Source organism: Coenobita brevimanus, chromosome 110 (assembly GCF_032717465.1).
Source record: "Coenobita brevimanus isolate Jiangsu-jjx chromosome 110, ASM3271746v2, whole genome shotgun sequence".
In the NCBI taxonomy this organism is placed as follows: Eukaryota; Metazoa; Arthropoda; class Malacostraca; order Decapoda; family Coenobitidae; genus Coenobita; species Coenobita brevimanus.
Window position 1 is genome coordinate 24,933,317 of NC_137063.1, and position 13,453 is coordinate 24,946,769.

Sequence of the window (13,453 nt, forward strand, 5' to 3'; positions counted from 1 at the left end):
ATATCAGGCTGTGGTAATCGTATTACGGGGTGTCGGGAAGTGTAAAGTGGAGAATTCGTTACCCAACTTCAGAAGTCTCCACAAGTCCTACGGTACTTGACGAAGGCCCAACAAACATCCCAGGAGAAAGCTGAAGGTATGTGCCATATGCACATTTAATTATAATATTCTAGGATTAATAACTGATTTTTGGCAAATATTTTTAAAAAGTCAGTCGGAGAGCGAATATCCTCACGGGACGCGCAAGGAGCGCAAAAACATGACCGCGGTGTAGGGGTAAGCAGGTTTCCTTACTTTTCTGTTATATTACAGACTGTCGGAGATTTAAAAGAATTGTTCGAATGCTGACCTTGACTTGGACTGTTATAATACTTTGTTGATTCATATCTCTATCTTCCTACGAAAACTTTATTGTTGATAAGTATATAACGGATTTCTTATTGCTTTTGACGATTGTATTGTCGACAAACTCAGTGTCACATCTGATAATAAAGGAACTATCAGTTTAAGCAACAATGAAATCGAACAAACACCTCCAGCCAATCAGAATCTCGGCAGGAACAGTGTTGCCATACATGCCTGGCCAGATTAATTGGTATGAGGTATAGCAATGCTATATGATCTGATGAGGCCTGGCTCGGGGATTAATCCCATCTCTCTCTCTCTGCATGCACGCTCATGTGTGTGTGTGTGATTTTCTCATATTATGTGCCAGTTACTATGTTTAGTCTTGTTATCATCATACTTTTGTATTAAGCTCCAGAGAAGCTTTTTAAATGTCATCACAAGAGGTCTCCCAAAGGTTGATTAAAATTGTCTGGAAGCAGACAGAATACTGAAACGCGTCACTTGTTGGAAGGGGTTCAGCATCATACACATAAGGTAACACTATTCCTGTGTGTGGACTGGGACGTAGCCAGAAAGTTCACAAGGGAGGAGGGGGCGGGAGAAGGATGTCTTTAGGTTCTTGAAAAGGTGGAGACGAGCGTAGCAAGTCTCTGCAGCTGGGGGGTCTGGGGGGGGGGATGCTGTGAGCTCCCCTAGGAAATTTTTTAAATTTAAGTACTTCCAGGGGCTTTCTGAGGCCTATGAAAGTATGTATTGAAATATTTAGATAACTCATTATAGTGAAAATGGCGAAAAATAGAGCAAGATAATTATTTTGGCTGAAAGAAGAATCTTTTTTAATGATCCTTATGGAATAAAAGAACACATGTGCATATGGGAGTCTCATGTGCATTGTCCTCGCCTTTGAGAGCATAATAATCTTAGCTTAGTTAGCTGGAACCTGGAAATGTCAAAATTATCTGACAAAAAGTGATAACAAAAACATATTACTATGTTCTAAAGGAAAGCAATATAATTTTAAATATTTCACAAATCTCTTGGTACCTCAAGACTCAGTATCATGTAACATATTAAGAACCACTTCCATAGTCCATACATCATCTATAATTATAAATGTGCCATGCATTGGAATTCTACCTACTTGGTTAAACTAAAAGGGTAAGCTTTTAAAATATACTAAATTACTTAGACTTGTCTGCTATTTTTAATTGACTGTTCTAAGAAAAAAAATATTATACTATATATCTATATATACACCTCTCTCTCTCTCTCTGATTTATTTATTTACTTATTTTTTAAAGATTTATTATTTTTTTAGCCCCATATGATTTCAAGACCCTCAAGGGGGGGGGGCACCTCCCCTGCACCCCCCTTCGCTACGCCCCTGGTGTGGACTGTGGAGGATATAAAATGTACATCACATGGTTCCATATGTGTATGCTCTTCATGTTATATAATCTTGTACATGTCTTAGAACATACTGAAAATAAAAATATATGAAAACATATTGGTGCTTCCTTGTGGACATGGTGGACAGGTTCTCTTCCAAGATGGTCATGATGCAGGCTGCACTGTAGTGTTTATATGATATGCACAGTTATTCCAAGAAGCCTCTGTGGATTGTTGGTTGCGTGGTTGTCTCTCAGTGTATTGTTTAGTGAAAACAAAGGGGAACTGCAAGGCTTGGTGAAAAAGTTTTGGAGAGTGTGTAAGAAACAGAATCTTAACCCTTTGACTTACCAATGACAACCTGGGTTGTCATGCATTTGTCAACCTCTGACGTCAGTATGACGACTTTGCCCTTCATCCGATGTAATCTCTAAAGAAATATTTAGGGAGTCGACATTTTTGTTGGATGATGGGCCCTTTTGGGGCTAAGATGCAAATGAATGTGTTTGAATGGATGAGAAAATGGGGAGTGTGTCGTCCTGTCTCTGCTACCTCCCTTTCCTTGGGGGAAGCAGCCTAGGTATATAGATAGAGATAGATAGACATATTGAAGCAAAAACTATTATTACTTCTTGAATAGTTTTTTGGGGGCAAATATTTTTTTAACCCGTCACGTCCCGAGGTTTTCCTCACCTCTGACATCCCCCAGTCCCGAGGTATTTTCGAAATTTTTTTTTTTTGGCTAAAACCTTCACTTTTGGTGAGAAACATCGAAAATTCATAGAGAAATCGCTCACCTGAGGTTTAAAATACCCAATCCAGGTAGGAGTTCCTCCTTACCTGACTGGGTTTTCTAACATGCTGGCACCAAAGAAAACGAGTTCTATGGGAGGGTAACTATTTTATCCACTCATAAACGGTATTTATTTATTTACTTGGTACGAATGTATATGTAGTATGAGAGTATATTGGTTTTCAAGCAGTAATAAAGGCATTATAAGCATTGTTTCACTCACTAACTAATCACCATACCTGACCTTTTTTTGCCACATTACCTGATCATTATTTCTGGCTGTTTCTTCTTCTAATGTTATGTAAACATTGTCCTCCACATTGTCATCGATTGGGGAATCACTCTGGCCCTGAATATCTTTACTAGCCAGGTCACTGGTAACAGGTGAATTGCCGAGACAATGGCGTGAGGGGGGAGGGGGGAGGTTATGCGGTGTAAGGCATTGTCCCTGCTTGGCATCTTGTAGAGGAATAGAGGAAGGTGTCCCGTGTATACATACGAAAAATAACGTGCGAAAATTGAAAATTGTGCAAATTAGGGACCTTGCAATTGCATGACGTACCTGTATGTCGCCGGGACTGGCAAATGCAAATCGTTGCAACGTACCCATACGTCGACTGGACGGGGCAGGTTAAAGAACAGTGTAAACCTTAAAATGTCAGCTAAATTCTGCTCACTTTTTTTGCATTTTAATTTGTATATATTGTCTTTTTGGACGATGTACAACAAAGCAAAACTCTTCATCTTCAAAATGAGACCAAAGTGGCCTTTCTATGATGAATGTTAACTTTTCTACAAGCATTAGAAGTAAAATATTCTACGCGACTGGTCTGAAAGCTCTTGAGCGAGAGTTATGCACAGAGCCAAAATTTACGTTCCTCTCCTCATGGGATAGGGTTAAGGTGAATGTTTGGAAGAGTAAAGTTGTAGTCTTTGAGAGAAACGAAGTCACTGAATGTACAGTGAGGCTGGATGATGAGGAAATGGAAAATATGAATGCATTTAAGTACTTGGGTAGTATAATGAGTAAGGATGGAAAATTGGAGGATGAAGTGCTTGAAAGAGTACAAAAAGGAAGAAAGGTGTTGGTTCTTTGAAAGCAGTGATAAGAAATAGGGAAGTCAGCATGAAAGTAAAAGGTTGTTGCATGATAGTACAGTATTTTAATACCAGCCCTGATGTATGGAATTGAAGCTTGGATCTTGTTGGATGGACACAAGTCAAGAGTGTGAGTAGTGGAAATGAGTTATTTAAGAGGAGCGTGTGGAGTTACATGGAGAGGAACGTTGTGGTGTGGATGTAGATGAAGTAGAAAGCATTAGGAGAAATACAGTGAGGTGGTATGGCAATGTGGAGAGGATGGAGAGCAAGAGACAGATCAAGGGAATGTATGTGAATGAGGTGGAAGGGGTGGGAGGGAGGGGGAGGCCGAGGGTGAGATGGAAAGTTGGATTGGAGAGGTATATGAGAGAGGGTGATGTGAACTGGGGCAGGGCAGTGAAATGGCTGGGGACAGGGTGACATAGAGGTGATTTGTTTGTGGTCACCTCTAATGGGATTAAGGTGTCTGGCAGCAGATTGATAAATAGTGTCCAGACATCCCGAAATGAAGAAATCTTAAATTTGGCTCAGCATTATCTTTTTATTTTTTTCTTGGAGGGAATAGTCTTGTGGGCTTGTAGCTTTGGGGTCCATTTTCCTTGCCTGTCTTGGCTACCCTCTCATTCTTTGCGGGAATCAGCCTAGGTAATAGGTAGACGGATAGGTTAAAAAAAATGGAATAACAGTTGTCATCAGCTAATGATTTTTATTCATATTTATCAAAAGCAGATTTATTGGTAAGTGGCAGTCTCCAAAAATATTTCTTTTACATGGTTTGTGTCACTGTTAAAGCACTATGCAATTGATGTTCGAGTAATTTACGATGTTAAATATTTACCTCCGACGCTTTTTTTCACATGTTTCACACACACACTCACCCACACACATGTATTGCATCACTGTTGGAGATTTCGATTTTCAAACAAGATTGCAATGGTGCAAATGTAGATAAAGGTGCATTACCATAAATACAGCGGAATCTAAATCGCGGTTTTATGGTAGTGAGCACACTCCGCAATTTGAGAAGTCTGTGATATAGAAATAACTAATCTTTTGTGGAAAATTACTAATGGGTCCATCATCTTGGAAAAGTTGTCCCCCTTGCCCCCAAATGTACATCGAACTGGTCACCATCAAACACAAACAGCCTGGAAAAGAAATTAGTGTATAAAGCATAGTTAATGGGCATGAACAATATTGGAAGATTCTTATCTGGCTCTGACTGATGACATTGCTTGAATGGACGGGGGAGGGAAGGAGAGGTTCCGAGGCTTTAGGCGGACTGGGCCATTTGGGTGCACATTTCTGATCCCTTTCCTTCAGAGAAAACTTGCAAACCACCCATAACTTGCAGAGAAGGGTTTCTCTGAGGTGGTAGGACAACGTCTACAGGCGACACTGTGGAACAGCCTTGCCTTCGTACACGGTGTTGGTCCATCAACTGCAAGGTTGTATCTTGCCTGCTGTTTTATGAACAACTCCAAACACCTGTCTGTCCAGGTGAGAGCCTCGCTTTGGCATCTTACACAGCAATTAACAGGTCACGATCTATAGGCACGAACATACTTCAAAATTTTTTCTTGTTGCCATAGATGGTGCATATCTTCGATTTGGAGGAAACATGGGTGCATGGAGGGGTTTAATCCTCTTGTAAACCACACAGAAACCACACACTAAGAACAGAGAGGAGACAATGCACTGTGCCGGGGGCCAGGGCATCAAGCGCACACGTCCTTCATGCTTGACGTGGGAGGGAAGTGCTGTGATTGGCTTGTAGTAAGTGCTGTGCTTGAATATGATTGGTTTAGTAATTGCCATGCTTGACTATGATTGGTTTATGCCCAGCTAGACATGAGGATGCGGACTTGAGGTACTGGTGGCATGTATTATGCAAGACCTTGGAAAAGTGTCAATTTTGAGGCTGCATCCACAAGTTTCATGTAATTTCCATGATTTAATGATGTTGCAAACTGTTGCATGATGTTGCTGCATGTTATGAATCTGAGATTAAAAATTAAGTGATTTAGGAAATTCCTTTGAATATCATAAATAAATGGTAAACTAAGTATTCTTTGGGTTAGATAGATATACAAAGATCATGGAGGTATTGCACCATACCAAACACATCAGTGATAGGAGGTGTAAACAACAATCAGCACACCTACTAGTGAGAACAAGGTGGAAGTGGATGATATGTAGACATTTGTAGGTATTTGTTTACTTCCACTGCTAAATAAATACAGCAAGACCTCACTATAATGGACTAATTGGGGCCCAAGCCATTCCAAAAAATGCAAAATTCCATTAAAAGCGACATCCAGACATCCCCCTGCTAATCTGGACTTTTTCCGATATATCAGACATTAGTCCGGATCACATGAACTGTTTTTAAACTGTTGTGACTAGCATTGTGGTACTGTACTGTGTTATAACTTCACTACATTAATCAAATGGTATAATATATATAATAATACTGTACTCTACACTGATAAACATGTCTTTATTTACATTATTGTGGTGAACATAGCTGAAGTGGTCAGGCAGTCCAGACTGCTTCTGGCTTTATCAGACTTTTTCCGATATATAGGAAGCGTTGTGAGGAACACACTGAGGTGGTTTGGCCATGTGGAGAGGATGGAGGGTGAAAGACTGACGAAGAGAGTGTATATGAGTAAGGTGGAGGGTGGAAGAGGGAGGGGGAGACCGAGGATGAGATGGAGGGATGGGGTGGAGAGGTATATGAGAGAGGGGGGTGTGAGTTGGGAGCAGGGCAGTGAAATGGCGGGGGACAGGGCGACTTGGAGGCGATTTGTTTGTGGCCACCCCAAACGGGATTGAGGCGTCTGGCAATAGATAGATAGATAGATAGGAATTTAGTCCAATAGCTCCTTGAGTCCAATAAAAGCGAATTCAGGTCTATTGAAGTCCGTCATATCGAGGTTTTAACTGTAATTGGATGTTGAATTATTTTCCTTGACATTTTATGGATGGATGATGAATACAAACTCATCTCAAGTGCTTAAGAACAGTGACTATACTGGGTATGAGAAAAGAGGTTAAGATAAATACTTTGTGGTTAATAGTAAGGGGATGGGTCTGTTATGATGTGGCAGGGGTAAACCAGCTCTGCTGTCGGGCCCTGCTGCGGATGTCACTGATTGCATTGCGCAGTTGACCTTTGTGCGGTGTGGTGCGGTGAGGATCTGTCCGTTCTCCCCTTTGGAGCTAAGATGCAAATGAATGTGTTTGAATGGATGAGTAAATGGGGAGTGTGTCGTCCTGTCTCGGCTACCTCCCTTTCCTTGGGGAAAGCAGCCTAGGTATATAGATAGATAGATAATAGCAGGTACAGACTGTTCAGTAATGTCAGTACTCGTTTTACGATGGGGTTGCATCAGGTCATACCTTATTGTATACCGATTTTATTGTAAATCGATAGATTGAAACCCATTCTAAAAGGGGGGTTATGTCAACTCAACTTCCCAACCAAAGTCACCTAACCAAGACTGAACCATAAATGACAACCCACCTTCATTCCTTCTTGTGTTGGTCCAAGTCATCTCCAAGTCATCCCCCCCGAGGCTAGGGGACAGCCTGTGCCTACAGGCACTAGTGGTCAGCCTCTGAGTCAGATAGGAACAGGTTAGGGGGAGGGGAATCCGGCCCAAACCTGCACCAACCTTAGCACTGGGACCTATACCTGCACCAACCATAGCACTGGTTCCTACACTGGCACTGACTTTACCACTGGGCACACAAATCCACAGTAAACCCTTAACTCACGCGAACTTTTTTCATGCGATTTTGGTTATCCACGAATTTTTCGTGCAGTAATTAAAACATAAAATTATAGTATTCAAATAAATAATTTTAATATATGAGAGAAATAAATAAAATATAAAAATGCCTACCTGCTGCCAGTGCACATACATGTGTGTGTGTGTGTGTGTGTGTGTGGGTGGGTGGGAGGTCGGTCTACCACGCACCACACAGTGAGTTTGAATCTGACGGTCGAACCGTGCGTGACTGGCGACTTATTATTTGTGGCTTATTTTTTTGCCTTCCAGTGATTGCTTGCCTTGTTTGTCAACATGAGGCCTAAGCATAGTGCTAGTGATGCATGTGGTAACACACCAAAGCTGGCTCGTAAAGTGATGTTGTTAACAAAGTTAAAGTGTTGGACAAACTTAGGGAAGGAATGTCAGCGACAATTTACTGTCAGGACGATTCCGTCATTTATTTACATACCAGTTTATTTAGCAAGTACAGTACACTAGTTTTTTACTTATATGAGTTATAAAATCCCCCTGAAAATTAGTTATTAAAGTATTAATTAATCGGTAATAAGTATATTTATACAATGACAGGGCATCGTCCAAGGTACGAATTGTCCTGACGGGGAATCATCCATGTTTTGACGGTGAATTGGCTTTATGGGGAACTGTCTCGGAACCATATGTTTGGGGGTGAATAAGTCAACTGTTTGTATAATAAAGTAGGCAGAATGTAACATACGGGAGGCAGTGATGGCTAATGCACCAGACTGTGCTAAAGTGTCTCCACCTACGCCTGTGCTTGTCAGTTTTCAGTAAGTGTTAGGGATTACTGTACTGTAGTATGACGTTTGGTTGAGAGGTGACGATAACAGAGGGGCACACACGAACAAGTTGAAAAGACATGGCTTTGAAGGGGACCTGAACCATAACAATGCGTTGCACTCCAGGGCTGCCATCTTGCCTGAGACAAGCAACGGTCACCTTGCGTGTGCCTGGTGCTTCCCAATGGCAAAATCGTTATAGCGGGAAATTTATCGTAAATCGGATTTTGGGATGTAACTTTTCTGTTATTGTTGTAGTGAAATATCGTGAACCAAAACATCATAAAATGAGTAATGACTGTATTATTGCCAGATGCCATGTATCCCAAACAGGGTGGCCAAGGGCTTAGAGTTAATTGTTTTACAGGGAGGGGCACTAATCCTCCACCAACCCCACTTGACACGTAGGGAGAATTGCGAGGATTCGAACCAGCGCTTGCAACTGCGTGAGTACAGCAGCTTACCAAGAGATCTATTTAGGAACCCTTAAGGTCAGGATGTATCAAGGGTCAGACCTGAATCAACTTACGTTCATCCATCCATCCATCCATTGCTAGACACCATGTATCCCAAACGGGGTGGCCAAGGGCTTAGAGTTAATTGTTTTACAGGGAGGGGCACTAATCCTCCACCAACCCCACTTGACACGTAGGGAGAACGTTATGCCAACAGCATCTGGTGTTCCCAGGTGATCACCCATCCAAGTACTAACCAGACCCAACGTTGCTTAACTTCGCTGATCGGATGGGAAGCGGTGTACTCAACGTGGCATGGTAGTTATTAGCCTCAGTTGTAAAATTATGTACAGTACAGTATACAGTGTTGTCTAATGTCTTGTATGTTGGAGTAATGCAAAGGGTGATTAGGCAACCATGTTGTTTTATCGTTACTAAAGCCCCTTTGAGGTGACATGACGAGTGTTCACTGAAATTCACTATACTGTACACAGGAATCTCTGACGTAACTCCCGTGAAAAGGGAGGGTGTACTGTACAGGTGGTCCCTTACTTGTGAACGGTTGACTTACAAGTTTTCAACTCTACGAATGTAGAAACCATACTTCGAAATTTGAATTTTGATTTTTTCCTGGGCTACCGATGTGCAATACAATGCAGCGGCAGCGAGCCGAGTCCCAGTCTGCCAAAGCAGTTGTTAGTGTAAACAGTCAATGCGCTGATGCTCTACAGTGTTCTGTGCTGCCAGCTATTTTTTTGGATAACCCCTGTATCTATGTTGTGTTTTGTGCATCCATTATGTTTAGGAAATGCCCATCTGTCTCCCCTGTTGCTGGTGAGATGAAGAGGAAGGTAATTACTCATGAAATAAACTGATGCTCATCATGAAGGTGGCAAGCCTGTAGGTTCAGGGTCAGTTCCCCATCAGGAAGATTCCCCATCATTTATTTACATACCAATTTATTTAGCAAGTATACAGTACTAATTTTTGAGTTATGTGAGTTTTAAAGGTGATGACGGTTTATTGTTTTTGTTATGAATGTAAAATGTGCCATCAAATGGTCAGTATTAACAGAAAAAATATAATATTGAAATGTGAATCAGGCGATGTATGATAACTTTCACTTCATTGTTTAACATTAGGCAGCATAAGAGACATTGTCATTTATTTAATTGTCTGATAACTTTAAGTGTATTGTCGATATACATTAAAATGATACTAATAGCCTACACATGTTACATGTACAGTATATACACATGAAAGTTTGAGAGTCTCAGCCTGCTGACGGGGAATTGTCCCTGGCCAGAACCTCCTAGCCTGCCTCGTACATTGTAGTGTAAACGATCTACTCTGCAGTGACGTCTTGCCAGCTTTATTTTTTCATTTATTTATTTATTTATTTATTTTTTTTATACCCCCTGTATCTATGTTGTGTTTTGTGCATCCATCATGTTTTGAAATCTCCATCTGTCTCACCTGTTACTGGTGAGAAAAAGGAGAAGAAGGCAGTTACTCTTGAGAGGAAACTCAATTTAATTGCCGAGCTTGAAGGCAGCAAGCTCGTAATGGCCATCGCACATCAACTTGGACTTTCGCAATCGACGATCTCAGTTCAGTATTCAATAAATAACATGAGATATGCAACACTTTATTATAAAATAGGCTTTGTGTTAATGATTTTGCCCTGCTGTAGGCTTATGTGTTCTAAGCACATTTAAGGTATGCTTGGCTAGGCTATGATGTTCTGTTAATTAGGTGTATGAATGCATTTTTGACATTAAATGTATTTATGAAAAAATTGACTTAAGAGCAGTTTCTCAGAACATCACCTGTTCATAAGTAGGGGACCACCTGTATTATCATAAATAATATATTTGTCAAATTTCACACATTATTATTCACTTTTAGCTTGGCTGTGAAGTGACTGGTAGCTCTATAAGTGAGGATAAAAAGAACATGCAAATGACTGAGTGCTTAATATAAGCTCAACATAGTTTATTAACCGACAGACTCCTGTTGATGTATATATACGTCCACACGTTTTGTCACTGTGACTCCCGTTGGTGTATATAAACACGCAGCAATTGCAAGGTCCCTAATTTGCACAATTTTCATATTTCGCTTGTGATTTTTGGTTCGTATACACGGGACACCTTCCTCTACAAGATGCCAGGCAGGGTGAATGCCTTACCCTGCATGACCTCACCCCCGCACACCATTGTCTCAGCAATTCATCTGTTACCAGTGACCTGGCCAGTAAAGACATGTCGTGCCACGGTACGAAATTCAAGGCCAGAGTGATTCCCCAATCAGTGACAATGTGGAGGACAAAGCTTACGTAGCATTAGAGGAAGAAACAGTCAGAAATGACGATCAGGTAATGTCGTCAAAAAAGGTCAGATATGTTGATGTGTTTGGTGAGTAAAACAATGCTTATATTGCTTATATTACTGTGTGAGAACCAATATACTCACATACTGCATATAAATTCGTACCAAATAAATAAATAAATACCGTTTATGAGTGGTGTAGAATAGTTACCCTTCCATAGAACTTGTTTTCTTTGGAGTCAGCCTGATAGAAAACACAGTAAGCTAAGGGGTACTGCTACTTGTATTCAGTATTTTAAACCTCAGGTGAACAATTTCTCTATGAATTTTTTTATGTTTCTCAACAAAAGCGGAGGTTTGAGCCAAAAAAATTTTTTTCCAAAATTGGTCGGGATTGGGGGGGGGGGGGCAGTGGTGGAAAATCGTTTGGCATTGGGCTGGTTAATACAGTCATAAATACAAAAATTGGAATGGATGGGGATGAGATCTGGTTTTACTCTGATTATCTTGTACCTGCTGGAAATGTAACTCAAACCCGTTTGATGCCTGACTGAATGGGTGGCGTACAATACTGTATAAGGTCCATGCATTGAGTTGTTGCACATGGTGTAGACCTTCCCTTTTTGAAGTGGGTGATGTAACTCGTGTCAAATAATTATAGTTCCATACATGAACTAGAGGTCTTGCCTGAAAGCTTGAGTCATATTTCTGGTGTTGAAAGTGTGATATTTCACTTATGAGAATTTTTTTTTATGAAAGGAAGAAAGAACCACAGGCCAGGAGCTCACAATGATTGTTCTTTCCAAGAAAAAGCAAAAACTAGTTAATAGAGAGTTAAATTCAAGATCCATTCATTTTGAGATATCTGGACACACTGCATTTGAAAGACTGGAGATCATAGGCATTAGGAAATGCAGACAGAGGGAGACAGTTCCAGAGTTGACCTGTTGCATACATGAAGGACTGGGAATGCTAGTTAACTCTTGCATTAGAGAGTTGGATAGAAAAGGGATGAGAATTTGTTGGAAGATGGATGCTACATGCCCACCATAGTGGTGGAGGGATGCAAGCAGACAGTTCAGATGAGCAGTGACCATTGAAGTGGTAACAGAAAAGAGATAAAGATGCAACAGTGCATCGAAGAGACAGAGATTGAAAGGAGCCAGTAAGAGGAGGAGAATTAATGAGGTGAAAAGCCTTTGACTTCACCTAGTTGAGAAGAGCTGTATGTGGGGAACCTTCCCACACATGAGAGTTGTACTCTAAACAGGAGCAAATAAAACCCATGTATAAAGTCAACAACTTTGTGGAAACATGAAGTTGGTAATTTTAGACCAACTTACAATGTGAAGTTACTTGTTTCTTCATTGACTGTACCCATCCGTAAAAAGTAACTTACAATGTGAAGTCATGCATGACTGGTCTGATGTCATCATTCTGCCTCTTGAGTGCATCCAGCTTCTGCACGGCCTTTTGGAGGTGCTGTAAGAGGCACAGTTGTTGACTTTATACACGGCTTTTATTCGCCTCTGTTTAGAGTACAACTTTCATGTGTGGGGAGGCTTCCCATACAGCTCTTCTCAATAGGGTGGAGTCAAAGACTTTTCATCTCATCAACTCTCTTCCTCTTACTGGCTTCCTTCAACTTCTGTCTCTTCGCTGCACTGTTGCCTTTTTATCTCTTTTCTGTCACTGCTTCAATGGTCACTGCTTCTCTGAACTGTCTGCTTGCATCCCTCCACCTCTACGACAGGTGACTAGCACCCGTCTTGCAACAAACTTCCCATCCCTTTTCTGTCCAACTCTCTAATGCAAGAGTTACCCATTACTCCCAGTCCTTCATTTATGCAACAGGTCAACTCTGGAACTGTCTCCCTCTGTCTGTATTTCCTACTTCCTATGAACTCCTGTCTTTCAAACGCAGCATGTCCAGGCATCTCGAAATGAACGGATCTTGAATTTTGCTCTCTTGTATTGTTTTTGTTTTTTTCTTGGAAGGAGCTGTTTTGTGGGCTCAGCCTTTGGTTCACATAAAAAAAAATAATGTTAATAATGCACGGAGTTGGCTCAGCACACCTAATCTCTTGGAAGCAGATTTTACAAGAGAAGTAATAGGATCTTTTCAAGATAAATCCCAAGAGAACGAAATCCCAAGTATTTTTAAAGATGATGCATTGAGCTGGATATTTTTTAAAATTAGAAGCTACTCTTGCAGAAGATTTTGTTGGATTGGAAGATGTACGAACTTTGTTTTGATCCATTAAAAACAAGATTACTTTAACCCCGATCAGAAAAATGAGTCACATTAGACATTAGGTGTGCCAGGCACATCCCTTGTTTGTTAAAGTAACTGCTGAGATGGATGGTGCAGGAAGCAAATGGAAAGGTGAAGAGTGAAGTCATCAGCATATAAGCAGATAGGGTTTGATGTACAGCTTAG

General features: G+C 40.9%; 1 pseudogene; it reads right to left on the minus strand.

The window, feature by feature from the left end:
• Positions 1-8,891: 8,891 nt before the first annotated feature.
• On the minus strand, positions 8,892-9,010 carry LOC145417614 (5S ribosomal RNA; annotated as a pseudogene).
• Positions 9,011-13,453: the final 4,443 nt, after the last annotated feature.